Here is a 19,319-nt window from a genome sequence, read left to right as displayed (position 1 = left end):
TTAGCCTTTGCTTCATATCTACCTGAAGAGAGTGATACAGCAGCACTTTAATCTTTCAGTCTGTCTAGCTCTTTTACCTCCTCATCTGTACACTCTGCTCAAACAGATCAGCTTCCAAAGCTGCCAAAAAGCTAGTACCTCCATCAACGTCATCATGCTCATCATCTCATAAATTGCTAACTAGCTGAGCCGAGTCTCTGCCGCAGCTCAGCGCAGCTGCATCATATAGCTGCATTACATTCAGAGATTTTGAGTCCAAAGTTTTCAACGTCTCCACTACTACTTTGACTAGAGAAATTCATTGGAATTTCTTATTAATGTGACATCGAACGTTGCTGGAAAATTGTGAGTGAGAAAAGAAGCTCTTTTTTTTGGGCGCTAACAGCAAAATCTGACTGTTTGAGATTGCTGAAAATCCATTGTAACAAACAAAATACAACACTGACCAACAAATCAGCACCAGAAACCTTAAACACATCACATCACAGTATTTCAATATAAACATATTTAATGACTTTCAGGGTGGCCATTTAGAGATATTGAGCTAACTAGCAAGCTTTAGTTTCTCCATGTAGACATTTCCTCTTGTCATCAAACTGCTACCTAAACATGCAGTGGGAAAAAAAAAACAGTATTTCTGTTCCACACACTTAAGCATTTACATTTACAGCATTTGGCAGATGCCCTTATCCGGAGCGACTTACAATTATCTTATTTATACAACTGAGCAGTTGAGGGTTAAGGGCCTTGCTCAAGGGCCCAGCAGTGGCAGCCTGGTGGTGCTGGGATTTGAACTCTCAACCTTCCGAGCAGGAGTCCAGCTTCTTAACCACTGAGCTACCACTTCCCCATTTAGTACAGAGAACAGTTTTATTCACCATCTGTTTCGGTGATGTATGAAAGAGGCATGTTTTTTTAATCTTTCTTCTCTGGAAGGTCGCACTGCAATGAATCAGAGATATTATGTTTATTATATTCACAGCTGATAGCAGCGACTTCTACAGGAGGTTGCTTCTGTTCTGATGTATGTCTGAAGCTTGTAAACAAGCTCTTAATGTAGAATCACCTTGAAGTACAGCCTCAGCAGGCACCGCGTAATTAAATAAAAAAGTTTCTGAAGTGAAGCCGCTGGGCTCGTGGACATATGGCATTCAGCCACAATGAACTCCTTATAATACAGGAACTATCGTACCCAAGAAATGAAACCCGAGAAACAGAGAGAACACGAAGGGCTGCACAGTCATACCACAAAGTCCTCTTTACCTGCTACTGTGTAACCAACAAAATCATTCATGAACATGCTGCCGTGTGCGTCTTTGCTCTCGAACCTTCCTGCGTTTGAAAATCCGTGCTTGATTTGTGGATGTCGCTCTAATGTTAAACTTCCTGGGTTTCCTTTCTAATGTGTGGCCTACGCTTTGGCAGTGCAGGCGTGATAATAATCGTCGTGCCAATAACGTGGACTGAAGTAAACTAGGAAGAAGGAGCAGGGTGCAGAGCTTGCATTAAACCTAATGGATGCTTGGCTTTCCTCTTGTTTTACAGATTTCTTTTTGGCTGCATGCCTAGAGTTTCAGAAAGACATTATTTGGCAAGCGGCACTGTCCTAATTTTAAAGCATTCAGGCTGTCTTGGACAAGGGAAAAAAGCTTATTCCAAACGAATTAAAAGAAAATGCTGCTTTGCAATTATTTTTAGCTGCAATTTTGCATGTGCAGTGTACATACATATCTGTCTATGAGGCAGTATGTTGGTGTTGAATCAGTGTTGTTTATTCAGTCATGTGAATGTGCTGGTGCCGTACAGATGTTTGTTGGATTAATATTTTCTCAATACTGTTTATTGGGACTGGGGTGATATTGAGCTAATATAGTTTGGGAACAGATCATATTTGAAATACGTACACTATATGGTCAAACATTTGTGGACACCTGACCATCACATTCATGTGTTTTTTGAACATCTCAATCCACATTTAGTCCTGCTTTGCTGTTATAATATCCTCCACTCTTCTGGGAAGGCTTTCCACTAGATTTTTGAGTGTGGCTGTGGGGATTTGTGCTCATTCAGCCAGAGCATTAGTAATGTCAGGTGAGGAGGCCTGGGGTTCATTCAACATTTCAGTTCATCCCAAAGGTGTTCAATGGGGTTGAGGTCAGGGCTCTGTGCAGGCCACTCGAGTTCTTCCACTCCAGCTTTGGCAAACCATGTCTTCATGGAGCTCACTTTATGCACAAGGGCATTGTCCTGCTGGAACAGGATTTGGGCCGCAGTTCCAGTGAAGGGAAATTGTAATTCTACAGCATACAAAGAAAGACATCCAATACAATTGTGGCAACAGTTTGGGGAAGGAACACATAGTCAGTGTGATAGTCAGGTGTCCGCAAACCTTTGGCCATTTAGTGAGCCAATCCATAAACGTGTGTAACGTTGACATGAACATTGGAGATAAACTGCCTTAATGTCTGCTTGCCGCTTTTGCCATCAGTGTTTGCCATACTGGTGGGTGGGAATTGGCAAAGATTAAATTAGGGAGAAAATGGGGGTGGAAAAAAAGGTCATGCTTGGTTACTGTGAGGATGTTGGTATTTGATATCAGGGGATACTCAGAACCGTATGAGTATTGATTCAAACATGAAAAAACTTTCAAAAACAAAAGTTCAGCATGAGCTCACTTCTGTAACTACCAGTTAGACTTGGCAGCACATGTCTGTTGGTGGTATTTGAGGTTTTAGCAGTCACCCAGTGCAGTGTTTTAATCTCTTCAGTATGATGTTTAGACGAGGCCCATGCTAGTTTAAAATCTCAAAAAGTATTCTGGCATTGCAGATCCTTCTATGATTTTCTTCTTTGTGTTTAGATGACCGTATATTTTTAGAAAGATATGTTTTTTTTTCTTGCCCAAAATGTTTATTTCCATTTTCGTTCTGAGACGACGGGCTGAAAATACCTTGTTCTCAGAATACCCTCACTGCGGTATCTTTACATTATTCATAGCTTCACTTTTCATTTTTTCCAACTGACCTCATTTTCGGTCGCTGGAGCTGGAGCGCACAGGATGATGAGTTTGACAGCGCCTGCAGCACAGAGCTGCACGATAAAGAGCCGCTCACAGAGTCACGGGGGAAAATAACTGGATCTTGGCTCGAGCGTCCACTCAGTATCCATCACTACTTGCTTATATTGTGTGTTAAAATGTGCGACAACAGGACAAGCAACCCAGACCGAGAAGCTCACAATGTTCTTTCTGACAGATGAGCATTTTTCCGAGAATTGTATTAGGTCTTTTTTAGTGATATTAATGAGAAATAAAGTGCTGCTAGTTTGAACAGAGAGTTTGGACTTGATTCAGAGGGGAAAGGAAGGACAGAGAGCAGGATGTCCTCTCAACAGCATGCTCTGGAAACTCTTTTCTTTGAAGTGGCTTTTGTTTCAGAGTAATGTACCAGAGAAATGCGGTACGGCAGTACGAAAGCATATACAAGTACGAACACCGACTCTACCAGTGTAGTCATTCTGCAGAGATGAACATGAACATACCGCCTCCTTCTCCGTCTCTAATCCATTTATTCTTTGAGGAATAAGCCAAAACCCACCAAAGCCACCTCCACTCTCTGCTACATACATTTTCCTCTGCAGGTTTTGCTGTCCGTTGTTTATTTATCTGCTTGATGTCATGATCTCACAGCCTCCTGGTGATCCACGCCTCCTGGTGGTGTGGAGAGTCCTAGAAAGAGCACGCACACGCCTGTGTATCTTCTGAAGTATACCACCGGCTTTAGCGTGAATTTGATTAATCCTCTCTGGAATTCTGAACCATAATCGCTTAATCCATTGATAAAATGAGCCGCTAATTGTTTTGCATATTTAGAAGGATGTCCTCCCAGGGCTTTCCTGACAGTAGTTGATGTAATTATTAATTGTGCTTTCTCGAGAGATTGCTCATAGCTGTATAGGTGGAGGTCCTCTGGAGACGGTGTTTCTACCACACTGGCTGGGAGATTGGAGTGATTATCAGCATGACTAGGCTTACAGTGCATTTCCACTTCTGCATTTGTGTCTAGAACGTCACTGTTTGGTGAAGAACTTTTTAATTTGTCATCTCAGTTCTTGGATTGTGTTCTGCATCAGTGGTGAGTCATTTTGGTTGAAATACATTTAATACATTTGTGAGCAAAGTAACTTTTTTAAACTGTTCTTTGTTTTATTCTTAATACCTATTTGATTTGTTGCACACAACAACTAACTAGGTTGTTGTGTGATTTCCACATGTAAGTGTGCTTTCACACATCTCAGTGTTCTTGTGATCTCCACTTACACTTGGCAAAGGTCTGTTTATCTGCTTTGTTTTGTTTTTTGTCGTTGTACTTCTGTTCGTTGTACTTTTTGGTCATTGTACGTTGTACCAACGAAGGAAAGAGGTTTATGTTTCCAGCCGTACACGCCCCTCAGCTTTCATTATGTGTGATGTGAAACCAAACCACCTGGCAAAGTATCAGTTTCGCTCTGATTCAGACTCGGCAAACGGACCTGTAGGCGTGAACGCACCCAAAAAAGACTCTTTTGCTCATGTTCTATCCAAGTCTATTCTCCTTGAAAGGTTGCATTACCTGATATGTAAACTGTCACACTGCTGCTAATCTCTTGCAGGCAATAATATAGACGCTGAAGATCAAAATGAGTTGAGACGCCATATCATAACCTACTTGTGTGAAATTTTTCTCTGGAAGCTTCTGTTTTTTTTTTGGCAATAGTAGAGCTATCCTTGTGTTTCATGTGATGTCACACTGTTTAATCGCTGCCATTTTGAGGACTGAATCAATGTTATTATTTCTGTGCATCATTAAGAAGATTCGTTTTCGTTTGTACGCATAATCGACTGCACTAGTGCACTTCACTACGTCTTCAACATGCAACAGTGCAGAGGATCGTCCCTGTCATGCCACATCGTAGCTGTGTTAGCTAGCTAGCTACTTTATGGGATAACTGGAAAGTTTGTTATATTGTTAACATTAAACTTTAGTTAGTTAGCTGATATTGTCTACCCTCTCTAGAGCAACAAAGAGTTTTTTTCTCCTTTGATACTTTGAAGAGCTGGTAGGAAATTTGGAAAGTTTTCTGCCTGTTTTAGTGCAATCAGCAGTTTGGGGAAAGTCTATTTTATCAACTCTGTTGAAGTACTATTTATTCTCTTTAGAGTAAGATGAGTCATTTCAGCCATCTTACACCTCTAGCCACATTCGTGTTGTGCAGCGAAGCCAGAAATTCAGTCCCAAATATGGTTAAATCACATGATTGCAATGCTAGCATAAGACCTCACATGGACTGCCTTGTTTTCCCATCTGACTGGAAAGCACGCACACACACACACACACACACGCGCGCACACACACACGTACGCACACAAACTGGCAAGGCTTGCTACATTTTCATACAGCCGTTGACATGGATACAAAGGAGCGAGTGTCCACACTGAAGTGATCTCTTAGCAAGGTCTAAAGCGGGTCTGCTGATGGATTCACAGATAGCCATGCTTCTGGGCTTTGGGGATTTTTTTTATTCTCTGTCTCTGCCATTCATAATCCTGTTACTGCAGCCTGTAGCCTGAGTGAGGACCTGCTGCAGTAACTCAGCAGCCATATCAACATAAATATCTCCTGTCACCTGAATATGGCTAACATGCCTTACACAATACCTGTTCTCCCTGGTGTGGTTCAGCTTGTGTGTGTGAGAGAGAGAGAGAGAGAGAAGGAGAGAGAGAGAGAGAGCTAGAGAGAGTGTGTTTTTCCTTATTTAGAAACCAGGCATGGTGATAGACAGAGCTGTCAGAGGCATGCCTATCGGCACTTATTTGTGCTCACATCTTCACAGTGTCTTCACAGCGATGTGCACGTTAGAGAGATTATTCAGAAAGCGTTGTTATTCTCCATACTCCATGCTCACAGTCTCAGAATATCAGCCTAGCCTTCAGGCACCGATAGAGACACAGAGCCCCCTTCTGCTGGAATCCTAGCTATTCTTATACACACACACACACTCGTACACATATTATTGCTACACTGCCATGTTTACGTGCAGTCAGATCGAAAATAGACGGGTCAATGTCCCTATAAAAGTTTGTGCAATGCAGATTGAGACATCACTGAACTTTTAAAGGGTTAATATGAGAGTGTTATTGTGAGTGTATATCTGTTTTTGTAATGTTATTGAAGTCGTAATATTTAGTAGAATGACTCATTTGGATAATAGTTAATCATGTTTTTTATAATATATATATATCTTGATATTAAGGTTGTCAGGTCGGTGTAAGCAACCAAACACTGATGCACTATGATGGGCTATTTTTCACTGCAAGTGGCTATTTTTGTTCCTGTTCTGAAATAAAAACTGAAACCTGCCTGCTGCCAGTTATGTTTGTTGTACACACCTGCACTGATTTATAATAAACCCACTTGGTCAAGTTGCCTAAATACATAAGCATATTTAAACACTAAGAGTTTTTTTTTTTTCCCCCGATGAACACGAGAAGTTGATTACAATTACGTCATTTATGGTACTCAGATTATACAAAGGACAAAGTAATGCTGAGATTAAACATGAAAAATATTTTTGGCAAAGACGTCAAACAGGATAGAACGAGCAGCAGAGAGCTAGCGTGACAACTGGTTGGATCTTAATACTCCCTGGGCAATACAAGCAGCTGCCAGCAGGCAAGTAAGCCATAATAATAAAGTACTTATTAATAATCACAAATCAGTCTTAAAGAAACAGGCTCGATGAATTAATGTGTCTAATGTGTTTTGTCATGTCTCTAATCATGTGTATTGAGTATATATGGTGGTTTTCTTAATTTGGGCAAATACACCATACGGCCAAAAGTATCCGGACCTGACCGTCACATTGATGTCACATTGACGTCACATTGACAGCGTGGCTGTGGGGATTTGTGCTCATTCAGCAACAAGAGCGTTAGTGAGGTCAGGCTCTGATGTTGGTGAGGTGGCCTGGGGTTCTGTCGCCATTTCAGTTCATCCCAAAGGTGTTCAGTGGGGTTGAGGTCAGAACTCTGTGCAGGCCACACAAGTTCTTCTGCTCCAATGTTGGCAAACCATGTCTTTATGGAGCTGGCTTTGTACACAGGGGCATCATCATGCTGGAACAGATTTGGGCCTCTTATTTCCAGTGAAGGGAAATTGTAATACTATAGCATACAAAGACATTCTGTACAATTGTGTGCTTCCAACTTTGTGGCAACATTTTGGGGAAGAACCACATATGGGTGTAACGATCAGGTGTTCCCACACCAGCCTCTTTTTTTCCCTCTCTCTCTCTTGAAGTTAAGACAAAAACCACAGCTTATCATGTTACCAAGAAACCGGAAATTGTAATTGCTACAGCGTTAGCTGCTTCCAACTTTGTGGCAACAGTTTGGAGAAGGAACACATATGGGTGTGATGGTCAGGTGTCCACAAACCATAACTCCATAACTTGGGTCAAAACACAGAGAAACTTGTATAATCTGCCTTGAATAACAAGCGAGGGTCAAAACCAGAAACTTAAAAACAGTGCACTGGGGAATGATGCAAACAAGGGAATCCAAACTTCCATTTGCAGAAATGTCTAAAAGTTTAAGTGAATAAATACATGATCAAGAAATATAGGTCACTTTTATTTAGGAAAAAAAAAGTCAAATAGAGTGAGTACTCTCATTTCCACTGCAGAGAATCATTTGCATTGGGTTCTAAATCAATTTAATTGATTTAATTTATTAATAATAACTGTAGTGTCTAAATGGTGTTTATATGATGGAGCCTTAATAACCTGATGCCAGGATTTACAGGTTCCCAGCCTTAACTAATGCCTTAACACTATAATTTGCCTGTGTGTGTGTGTGTGTGATGTGTTGGAGCTGAAGGTCATGGTGACTGGTGTAGAGAGCTGCAGTGCTGCATAGAGAGAGAGAGAGAGAGAGAGAGAGAGAACAAAGGCACTCCTGTCTGTCCCTTGCTGCCTAATGGCACAGATTGTCTGACACAATCAGACGAATGTCAGCATGTTCCGATTCCTGACAAACGAAAAGAACCAGCGAACAAACCGGCGCTTGCGTCGCTCACGCTGTCACACCGTCTCTCCAACATTTTTTTCCCAGCAAAAAAAAAAAAAAAAAAAAAGAGAACAAAGACACCAGTAGAGGAGACATTTTGTACTTTATGTCCCTCCTCTCTCTCTCTCTCTCTCTCTCTCTCCCTCTCCTTATCTGGATCGAGGTGTGAAATGGAACGGTGGACTTGTAGAAATGAGGGCGAGTGAGGAAAAAGAGCAAGAGAATAACAAGATTGTGGGACACTGCAGCTCTGAGCCTTGCAGATGGAGATGAAGAAGGCTTATCCCTCAGTCTCCTGCAGTGTGTGTGTGTGTGTGTGTGTGTGTGTGTGCGCTAGGCTACCTACTTGCTGGCGTGCCAGTTCAGCAAAGCAGGGATTTGTCTTTACATGTGCATTGTGCTCAAACACACACACACACACACACAAAACATCCTGTTTGTGACTGTGTGTTTGTCTATGTGGTATGGTTTCTTCCCATTTCATGAGCTATTGTTGTTGCTGTGCAGTAACTAAAGTGCACCGGGTTTTTAAGTGTGTGTTTGTGTGTGTGGGTGTAGGGTTTGTGTGGCAGCGTTAATCTGGGCGAGAGTGGCAGATGGAGAGTTGGGTGTTAGAGGGATTTCTGGGTCAGGTGAGCGGGGTTTCAGAACACAGTGCTCACTTCCTCCTCATACTTTCCCTTCTCTTCAGCCAAGTAGAAACTGTACTGTAACTTTTCCAGTCTTGGTTTATTATTAACATGTTCATGTCACTGTAATCTAGGTCCAGTAGTTCCTTTAAAATGATTTTTGATTGTCAGTGAAGTATTAATGCTCAAATGCATTTGTATGTTACTTAGGCTTTAATTTTGTGCAGAGCAAACATTAACACTGTGCATCTGTAACACATAAACCACAGAAGATTTCTTATGTAAAAAAAAAAAATTACACGATTTTGTGGTCTGTGTAATAGATTTTATTTTATTTTTTTAAATTAAGCCCTTTTGAAACACGGGTCATATTGCCAAAGGCTTCCTGTCCACCTTATTAAGAGTTAAGTTAAGCACGTTTACTGAGGATTTAATACCGAAATTGCGCACATCGGTATTCAGACCTCAGACATGACTATGGGCTTAAGCGCTATCTAGAGAGTTATATGAGAGCTGCATACGATGGGTGGAGATAACACAAAACAGAGACGTTTCTCACATACATGCAGTTCTGTCCTTGAACTTACTTGTCTGACAGTTTGATGTAACCACAAGAGATTAATGTGATTATTACAACTAACAATATTCACACAGCAATATTTTCACAATATGCTAGACTCCTGTTAACTGTTTATTTCAGTGCTCACTGTCTTCTCATTTGTATATCATCATATTAGTCATTTTTCATTTTTAAAGTGTCCCTTACTTTTATGTTACATCTTACCGCATTTGACAGCAAAGAGGAAAAAAAAGAGAAAGAGTGGTTGTGTTTAAAGATGTTATTGAAAAACTCAGATCAAGAAAAATCTAGCAACCATACTACATGAACTACATGCAGATGATTTGCATTATCTCAATTAGGCAACCAGAAATATGATTTAAACTGCGTAACCCGACTCTGAATACAAGTACCTTTTTTTGTGTAAACATTGACGTGACTTTTGGACTTAAGTTGTCAATGCATATGACCCTACATGCGCTCACTTCTTAGGGTGTAATATAATGGCATTGTAAAACCTACAGTAAGTTCACTAAATGCTCAATAAAAAGACATTTGAGATTCAAGTGTAACTACTTATATGTAATGTCACTTTGAATATCATTTTCTGTAATGGATTAGAAAAGTTATGCATAATTAAAAACGTGCAAATAAAGTAGGACGCATTTATGCAGAGATTTTTCAGTTTTTGAGTTTTGATGGTCCTGGGTAGAACATGGAATCTTTTAGATTCGAATGGGAAATTTTGCTTTCTCATAAATATTATGAAAATTTGAATAGTGTTTAAGGAGAGAGCACGAGAGAGTTGAGCTGAAATGAAATGATGAACTCAGCATGGAGGGCAGCTTTAGCCAGGTAACTGGTGCCCAGGCTTGTGGAGATTTGCTTAGTGGCATCTGAGGCCACGTTCATGCTAGTGTGTCAGGAAGCTGGCAGACAGATTAGCCGGCTGCGTGTCTCCACAATCAACAGAACAGATTTTACTGCACCATTCACTCCCGTCAGTCATCGTGCCTTAATCCTCCTCCTCTAGTAGGAGGTAAAGATTACACTGCAGTATTGATCAGGAAGGAGTGTTCAGTCTGTGAAACAACAACCCCTTTCAGTTTAACATGTCAAGGCCTGAACTGGTAGTGTTTTGTCTGGAGATAAGCTGTGCTACGGTCGGCTGGGCAGGAGTACCGCTGCTATGCTAATTATGCAAAGGCAAGTAATCACTGCACTGTGCAACTGCTACCACGGCATCTTAACAGAGCATGGCAATTTGACTAGTTCAAATGATTATGCAAAGATAGCAAGGCAGAAGGGTAACACTCTTATTAGTTGAAATGTCAGCGTGTGTAAAGCAGGTGCTTTGCATTGGAAAGGAAGGAAGGTAGCCACGAGGCTACAGCAGCAGCAGATTTTGTTTTTTGTCTCTACATGGTTGGTTTGGAAGCATTACACAGGCTTTTTTTAGCATTACATGATACCATTTGGTAGATATGAAGCCTATAATCTTAGTCTTTAATCTCAGGTTATCAGTATGGTTGCAGACTGACTGAAAAATGTTTGTTGTTTTGGAGTTCTTAGAATGTTGGTATTTAACAGTGCATTCTCTGTCTCTGAAAGAAAAAAAAAACATTTCATGTTAAATGTAAAACATCATTTTCAACCAACTCGCTAAGCTGGTTAAATATTTCTTCATTTCTCTTCATTTTTAATCTTCTTGATGTTTTATGACGAGTCAGTATGTTCCACTCTGACAGGCAAAATTACACAAGAAATCAATTACATTTCAGAATTTAAAAATATAGGACTATTAAAAATGATTAAGTTGAACAATGCTAATTTCCACTCTGTTACATTCCCCACTGTTATATTAGGCCTGTGTTGGACAGTTGAAGATTGTAAAAACATCGCCTGGATACTTTTCCTGTCTTTAGCTGTCCAATTTCGATGAGTTTGTGTCCACTGTACCCTCAGATTCCTGTTGGAACCTGAAGTGGTTTTTTGCCGTTGTAGCCGATCCGCTTCAAGGTTTGGTGTGTTGTGCGTTTTGAAATGCTTTTCTGCTCACCATGGTTGTAAAGAGTGCTTATTTGAGTTACCGTAGCAGTCTGAACATTCTCCTCTGACCTCTCTCTTCAACAGCGTTTCCACCCACCGACCTGACACTCACTGGATTTTTTTTTTTTATTATCTTGAGGACCAAAGGGAACCACATACATGGAATGACTCATATAGATTTGATATTTAAATTAATAAAAACCTGACTTGACTTGCCTAACTAACTGCTGCCTTAATTTTCTTTTGCATTGGGTTTAACTGTAGGTAAAAAGCATTCTAGCACATAATGTCATGTAAGGCAGTGGCTTTAGGAAGCTGTTGTTCTTCAGTAATCTTGTTCAATGAGAAATGCTGTGTTAATTATTAGCATATAAAGAAGCATATCATGGTCACTTTTACAACAATTCAGCGATAACGTTAAGGGTTAAAGTTCAGCTCAAGGGCAAAATCCGCACATGCAAACTGTTGGAATTTTTTTTTCACCCACAAGAGTTGACGCTTAGGATTGCACACATGCGTAATATTTGGACGCAGCTATTTCACACACACGTCTGTTAAGTAATGTTGTCAGACAATGTCTGTAAAGATTACATAATGATTATGTTTTATACATTATATAATGAATTATAGAGATGGGCGAACGTAAACATTGTCGTCACACCAAAAAGCAGGAAATATGAAACATTTTCTACCCGAGGATAATTACGATATTGGAAGACAGTGACTAGTTTTTGTGGCTAAGTACCACTTTTAAAAGCCACAGTGCAATCATACACAAACATGTATCTTTAATGCAAGCTAATTTTTTTCCCTTTTATTATAGACGCTTGTCATAGAGAGTGTGGGAGCTCAAGCTGAGCTTAATTAATAGTAAGCTACGTGGGCATAATGTATATCAACCAAGTCTCACAGGAAAAAAAAAACAAAAAAACATTCACATGTAACTTACCTGCAGCACCTTCAAAACGTGGAATAACAATTTTCTGGCGCAAACATACGTATCAATCTTTCACTCGAATGCTCTGCCACAGCGTATTTTAACCAAGCTAACCTCTAAAACTACGCTATTTAAGTAAGATCAATATGGAATAAATAATTTTACATTTTTTTTTTTTTTTTTTTTTTTTTTTTACATATTGGGCGTTACCCACTTACCAGGCTCATGAAACTTCTCGTCTTGGCAAACACTCAGGCTTGAATACGAAATTTATATTCTCAAAAGCGGAAAGAATTTATCACCAAAAAACTATCCACATTTTGAAAATACCTGCGTTACCGTACCGTGTTTGCAGAGAAGAGGAGATGTTTCAAGGCTAATCATATGTCGTGAAAAGCACAAACTTTACTCATGAAGTGGACACCGCTCAATATGTTAAATAAAAAGAGGTAACATTATTTCTTAGATATCGATCTTATACAAATAGTGTAGTTTTAGAGGTTAGCTTGTTTAAAATACGCTAACGTCTCATACACAATGTTCAAGTGAAACTATGATATACAGCTGCAGATAAGATGCTGCAGATAAGTTGCCTGCGAACATTTTTTCATCGAGACTGGGTTGTGTATATAAGCTGTACATATGCTAGGATAATAATAACGGAAATAGCTATATCTGCCAGAAATGTCATCTCCTCTGACATGTCTTTTTAACCAGTAATAATGTACTTTTTATTTTTTTAATCTTGTCTTTCTCACCATTTCCGTTCAACGTCAGATGATTTGAGCATAACGTGGGCTGTTTGGTGGCTTTGTCACACAGAATAAGGAATGTATTTTGCAATCTTCTTTTGATCCAGCCAGCATCACTGGAACTGCTTTCTTACGGAAACTCTGCTATTGTTTAACATGCACATGACAGTTATTTTAGTAACCACATTAGAACTTCCTCATTTACTGTCGCTGCTGCAGGAAAGGGAATATTATGAGTAGGCTGCTCTTTTACACAGTGGAGGTATTTGCTGTTTGACTGGAGGAGGTGTGTGGGTATAAACGGCTTGAGAAAGGCTGATCTGTACTGGAGCCGGTGCACCATGCTGCAGTTTGCCTCTGTGCTTCCTCATTCATCATCGTCGGCCGTGTCAGCGCGCGTGTTGTAGTTGACCTTGCTATGGGAGCATCTCAGAGAGCTGCCATCCATCTTTTAGTAGAAATGGCACCGAGCCAACATCCAGTATGTTCAAATCACACATGGACGTTTCATTCCTTTTTTTTTTCCTATATTAAGTATTTTAAATAAGACAGTGTCACAAAAACAATGTCATTCTAAGCAATAGTGCCAGGTTCTGTCGAGAATACTGGCTTGAAAGCTTCAGTGAGGTTTTGGTTTGGTGTTGACAGAAATGACGATATATTAAGTTGGTATAAAAATGATCTATGTTTGTTTTGATTGTCAGACTGGCACAGGACAGTCGTTGCATTGGGTCATATATATATATATATATATATATATATATATATATATATATATATATATATATATATATAAAATCAGACACTGGGGCTGGACAATATGATGCTTTAATACAGATATTATGTCACAATATACTTTTCTGAGATATCTTTGATATCATGATATCTTTTTATAACTTTTTGTTTTTAATAATAACAAACTAAATGGAGCTAAAAGCAGATAATTTCATGTGTTTTTATTTTTACTTCGTCTTTAAATTGGTAAATTTTGTTTTAAAGATTTCTTTTTCTGTTAGTTTCATGTTAGTGTTTGGTTTTATTTTGAGTTTTTAGTATTATTTTTCAGTTTAAATGTGATAGATCAATTTACGTCTTATGTATTTCAATTCAAAATTATTTATTTTAAAAGCATAGTAGCTAAAAATGTATCGGTATCGGAAAAAGGAAATAAAACAGACAAATCACCTATGAAGTAGTGAAGTAGTATGCCGTCATTATGCCCTGCATGGGAAAGTGGCTTTTAGAGATTTTATAAGATGTTAAGCCGGGATGTATCAGGGATAATCCCGCCTGTTTCAGATCTGAAGCTTTGTTTCTCTAGCTGTTCTAATGAGAGAGTGAGCATATAGAAAAATCCAGCGTGCGCTTGTGATTTGGGGCTCCTTCACATATCTGAGTGTGAAAATGGGCTTTGATCATGGCACGATGCTTTCTTCTGCGTGACAGCTCGGGTGCCAAGAACCAAGAGAGAGAGAGTTCATCCACTCTCATTTCCTGTCTCTACCTGCTCCGAGTCTGTACCTGAGGCTTCAGCTGGCGTTTCATCTCCATTCAGTCAGGCTGCAAAAATAAATCAGCTTTTAATCTTCAATAAACTACACATAATTGGCTGTAAATTTGACTAGTTATATCAGGTTAGATTGTTGGCTAACATTCAATATTGTTTTTTTTTTTTTTTTTTACCTTGATGTTACATCACAAGCTTTGCATCGATGTGGTGTGAAGGCATGTTCATTTATTATTTATTTTGAGTTTAACTGTGTTTGCTTCAGAAAGATCCACTCAGGTAATGTGACTAAGGAGCGATCTTATTTTTGTTACATATATTAACACAATTGAAGGAATAGGACCGTATAAAGTGCAAGCCTGCTTCTGTTTATTTAAAATATTTCTTTATGAGTTATGAGCAAATGATCACGATTTTGGCTCGTCATTCGGCAACATTGCTGTTAAAATAAAAAAAAGTTCCGCGCTTGAGATGGCCAGCAGACTACAGAAGAGTTTTTAAATGGTTACAGTTTGTCTCCTCTCCCTACACACACCTCTGTGATCTCCAGTACACCAAATCACTTCAGGCCAGCATTCAACTATCTTCCCGAAACCTCTTCCCTCCTCTTTAATATGTCTGGAGAAGCACGTCCTCGCGGCTGGAACAGCACTGTTCGGACATTGTCGTATCCTGTTCCTTTTATGTGCTCTTTAATTTACTGTATGTGTATGTGTGTGTGTGTGTGTGTGTGTGTGTGTGTGTGCGTTTGCCAAAGCTTTACTAAGTGTCGTGAGTCATGCTGGAAGTGGCTCAGCCACCTGTGATGTGGGAAGATTAGTTTCGCTGAGCACCACCCTTTTCCTGGTTCGGACTCATGCCATCACGCTGCCCCCTGTCTCTCTCTCTCTATCTCTCTCCCCCTCCTTGCTCTCTCTCTCTCTCACACACACAAACTCACGCACGCAGACACGAACTCTCAATCCCACTCTCACTCTACACTCTGCAGCACAACACAAACAAGTGCTTGAAGAGTTTGACACGTGCCTCGACAGCCAAGTACCGACTGAAGAAAACAGCGCAAACTGAAAAAGGGGGAGGGGAGGAAAAAGAGAAGAAAAAGGAGGGTCTGTGTTCTTTTGCGGTCTTGTTTCCCCCCCGTGTGTCCTGTTGGTCTGAAGAGTTTCCTGTTGCTGTGTGTGTGTGCGTGTGTGTGGGAAGCCTCTGGAGGCTGACCCAGATCCAGCTTTCACTTGGACTCTGTGATGCTAATGACAGAGCTGGACTAATAATCTGGCCTGCGCAGGAGCTGGGACACACAGAGAGAGGGAGGGTGTGTGTGTGTGTGTGTGTGTGTGTGAGAGAGAGAGAGAGCGAGAACAGTGAGACAGGGAGGGAGGGAGTGACTCGTTTTGCTTCTTCTTACAGTCGTCCTCCCTCTAGCCTGTTTCTGTGAGCTCTGCGGCACTCGTCTTCTCTCTCGCTCCCTAGTCAGATACTTAAAATGTCTGCCATGTGGCCAGCGACAGACTGAGTGCAGCCTTCTTCGTGTTTTATTTCTCCTCGATTGTTTTATTTTTCCCCTTCACTCGGACTGGAGACTTCTGCCATCGACTGAAACTACTGCATGGCCCAGATATGTGAGGCTTCAGATTTGGGAGGCTTGGTTTAAGGCCGGCTCGACAGCACAGAGGTAAATACGTCTTTTCCTGATTCGTTCACGTTATAAGGACGCTCTTCTTTAAATGATTAGTGTCTCATGGCATGTTTCACGGCAGTGTTGTGTTGTCTTTACGAAACACCGTGTTTTGGAAACAGTTTGGAAGCACGGCTTCTCACCGGATGTTTAACAGCCGCACGCTTACGCTTCACAGTCAGATGTGTTGTTCCTGTAGCATGCACGCTGTCCGAGTGTCAGCGCTCAAAGGCGAAGCTTTTTTTTTTTCTTTCTTTTTTCGAAAGCCCTAGAGAGGCCATGCGTCCTTATTCCTGAGCTCGCTTCCTGTTGTGGGTCTCTGCCAGGCTGCAGGCAGAGAGCCATGTTGTGTGCTCTTGAGTATGTGTACGGGCAAGTTACTGGGGACTTTTCCTGCCTAGCACTTACTGAATCACTGCAGTGGATAAATGAGCCGTGTGCACGCGCGCACACTCACACACACACACACACACACACTCACACACACACACACACACACACACTCACATACTGTATGGCCAGTGCAGCTGTGTGGAAAGCCCCTGATCAGTGAGTGAGTGTGTGTGTGTGTGTGTGTGTGTGTGTGTGTGTGTGTGCAGGAGGCTTGTCGGGTTGATACACTGGACCAATGGTCTCTTCTTCTGCGATTAATTAGTAATCCATCTCTTAACGTTGCTCTCTGTGTTTGTGTTCTTTTTTATGTTCTCACCTGATTCTTTCTTTTCTCTTTTTCTCTTCTGCACCAAAGGAAGGTAAAGTCTAGCCACAACGCAACTATGTAATCTGGCTGATTCATAAAGACTAGCCTTGCTGAAGTGTGTGTGTCTGTGTGTGTGTGTGTGTGCGCAGCAGAGAGAGGTGGGGCTGCACTCTGACCCATTTAGCAAACAGTTCCTCAGTGCAGCTCAGTGCAGATTGTGGCTGTTTGTAATTATGCCTCCTCACTCACTCAGACAAACAGGCAGACAGATAGACAGAGAGAACGAGTGTGTGTGCTCTTTGGACTCAGATTTGCTCCAGTGCGCCACTGATCTTTCAAAGCCGTTCTTCTTTTCATGTTGACTCTGCCGCTGAGGTCACCATAGTTCGCTCTGGTTGGAGAGATTAAAGTGCGTTTGTGCTGTGTGGGGAGGAGGTGGCTCATTGTGGCTTTGTGTACACTTCTCTGTGTGTTTGTGTGTGCATGTGTGTGTGTGTGTGTGCGGTAGCCTGATGCACCTACGCTAGAGGAAAAAAAGTAGAGAAAATTTGACAGCTCTGTTTTTTATGAAAGTCTTTTCATAACATCGAAGTATTTCAAGTTTAGAACTGGGCGATAATCATTTCGTTACTAATATCAACAATCTGTAAATAACTCGAATCTGATTCCTAGATATTAAGTATGTTAGCTTCTGCTACTGCCGTTTAAGCAATCATATTTTTTTCATCATCATATATCAGTCATAAGTTTTAATTTTAATACATTGGCAACACTTTATATTATAGTGCCCTTATACCAGTGTGGTGACTATGCTGTATCAATACAAGTTACACGTGATTATCTTGTATTAAATATGGATACAATGCTATTTACAACATGTAGTTACAAAACTGTAACTACACACCTATAATCCACAGTGTTCACTTGTTGTCTAAGAAATAAAATGCTACTATGATGCCATCCACATGACCAGATCTGATTCGGTGTGACTCAGAAAGTTTCAGGTACATTTTTAACTCAGTGCAAAAGAATACTTACAATTAAGGTTCAGGCATAACAAAATGGTGACTCCATTTTAAGTACCTGTTTGAAATTATTACAACTTTCATGTAATATCTCTGTTTCATTCAAATGAAATACACAAAATTTACAACCTATGTTCATAAAAGTAATAATAAAGCAAGCAGGCATTACGTGGCTGAATATTAAATCGTGTTTTATTGGCCATAAAGTGGTCTATAAAGGCTTTAGAGTGCCACTATACCCTATGTAGTGAGCTTGTACCATGAATAGGAAGCCATTTTGGGATCATGAATATGATTTTGATGCTCATGAATCTTGTGTAATGTAAAAGAAATAGGTTAAGGAGTAGGTAACTAACTAGTAACTGAAACTAACATTTATGGTAAATGTCTCCTTGTGATTTTCTTTTCAACTTCTGTGGATTATGTTTTGCTAATGCTTTGCTCTGTCTGTAGCAGTGAAACATTGTAGGCTCATTAATATTGCAAACATGTTAAAAGCCTAGCTAAGCATTTTTAAATCATTAGCATTTTAAAGGAATTTAGATGTGTAGGTCAGCTATACATCATGCCCTGATGTAAATATTCTATTATTCACATATGAATGTTGATTTGTGTGTCACGTTGCTACACAGACAGTGAATATGCAATGAGCAATAATTCGGCTTCAGTGATGAGTGAATCTGTGGTCTTTTAAGGTTTTAGGTTTGTAAATGCAATCAATTTACCACAGTGTCCCAGTTCACAGCCGGCCTATTCTGTATAATCGTATAATTATAGGTTCTCCGTGGCGTAAGAATGAATGTGAGATGAAACCTTACAATACTAAAGTCTTGATATGTAACGTTTATATTGTTTGTATGGAATTATCTATGTGTAATGAGAAATTTCTGCATCTAATCATAAATCTAACCATCTCCTTAACCTCCAGAACCACAAAGAAACGAATTTTGAAAAAAGTAAGCACATAGCACTTTTCTAAACCAGCGCTTTACATTGTAAGTCCTGGCATAGTAGGTTACCCCGGGTTATACACTGACATGCACACACACACACACACACACTTTTTTGGAGTGTGGGTAAAGTTCCCATGCCTTTTTTTAGGCAAGCAGCAAGAATGTGTGGCTGTCTCATTGAATCACGTCCAGCTGAATGCACACGCAAACACACATACACACATACACACACACACACACAAATCTCTGTGGCACCTCACAGGAACTCCAATCACAGTATCATGTCCTGTTGCCGATACAGTTGATAAATATGGACACCAGACATATTGTAACTTCATCCAAGCTACTATTCAGGTTCTTCAAGTCTCTCTGGGTTTATGAAACAAGTTAACATACAGTGCCTGAGTGTATCTAAAATAAACCATGTGC

At 40.2% G+C, this 19,319-nt stretch overlaps 1 protein-coding gene across 7 annotated transcripts in view; it reads left to right on the top strand.

Moving 5' to 3' along the window:
* jmjd1cb (jumonji domain containing 1Cb) overlaps window positions 1-19,319 on the top strand; it is a 119,201-nt gene that overhangs the window by 60,908 nt on the left and 38,974 nt on the right. The window contains exon 1 of one of the 7 annotated variants that reach the window (XM_026915093.3): window positions 15,320-16,209. The exons of the other annotated variants lie outside the window; for them this stretch is intronic. The gene's annotated coding sequence lies outside the window, so the exon portion shown is untranslated. Of the gene's footprint in view, window positions 1-15,319; window positions 16,210-19,319 lie in introns of those variants that run through there. 7 annotated transcript variants of the gene reach the window in all.

Source organism: Pangasianodon hypophthalmus, chromosome 12, assembly GCF_027358585.1.
Source record: "Pangasianodon hypophthalmus isolate fPanHyp1 chromosome 12, fPanHyp1.pri, whole genome shotgun sequence".
Classification (NCBI taxonomy): Eukaryota; Metazoa; Chordata; class Actinopteri; order Siluriformes; family Pangasiidae; genus Pangasianodon; species Pangasianodon hypophthalmus.
The sequence above is the reverse complement of the archived record's forward strand: the minus strand, read 5'-3'. Positions and strand labels throughout refer to the sequence as shown.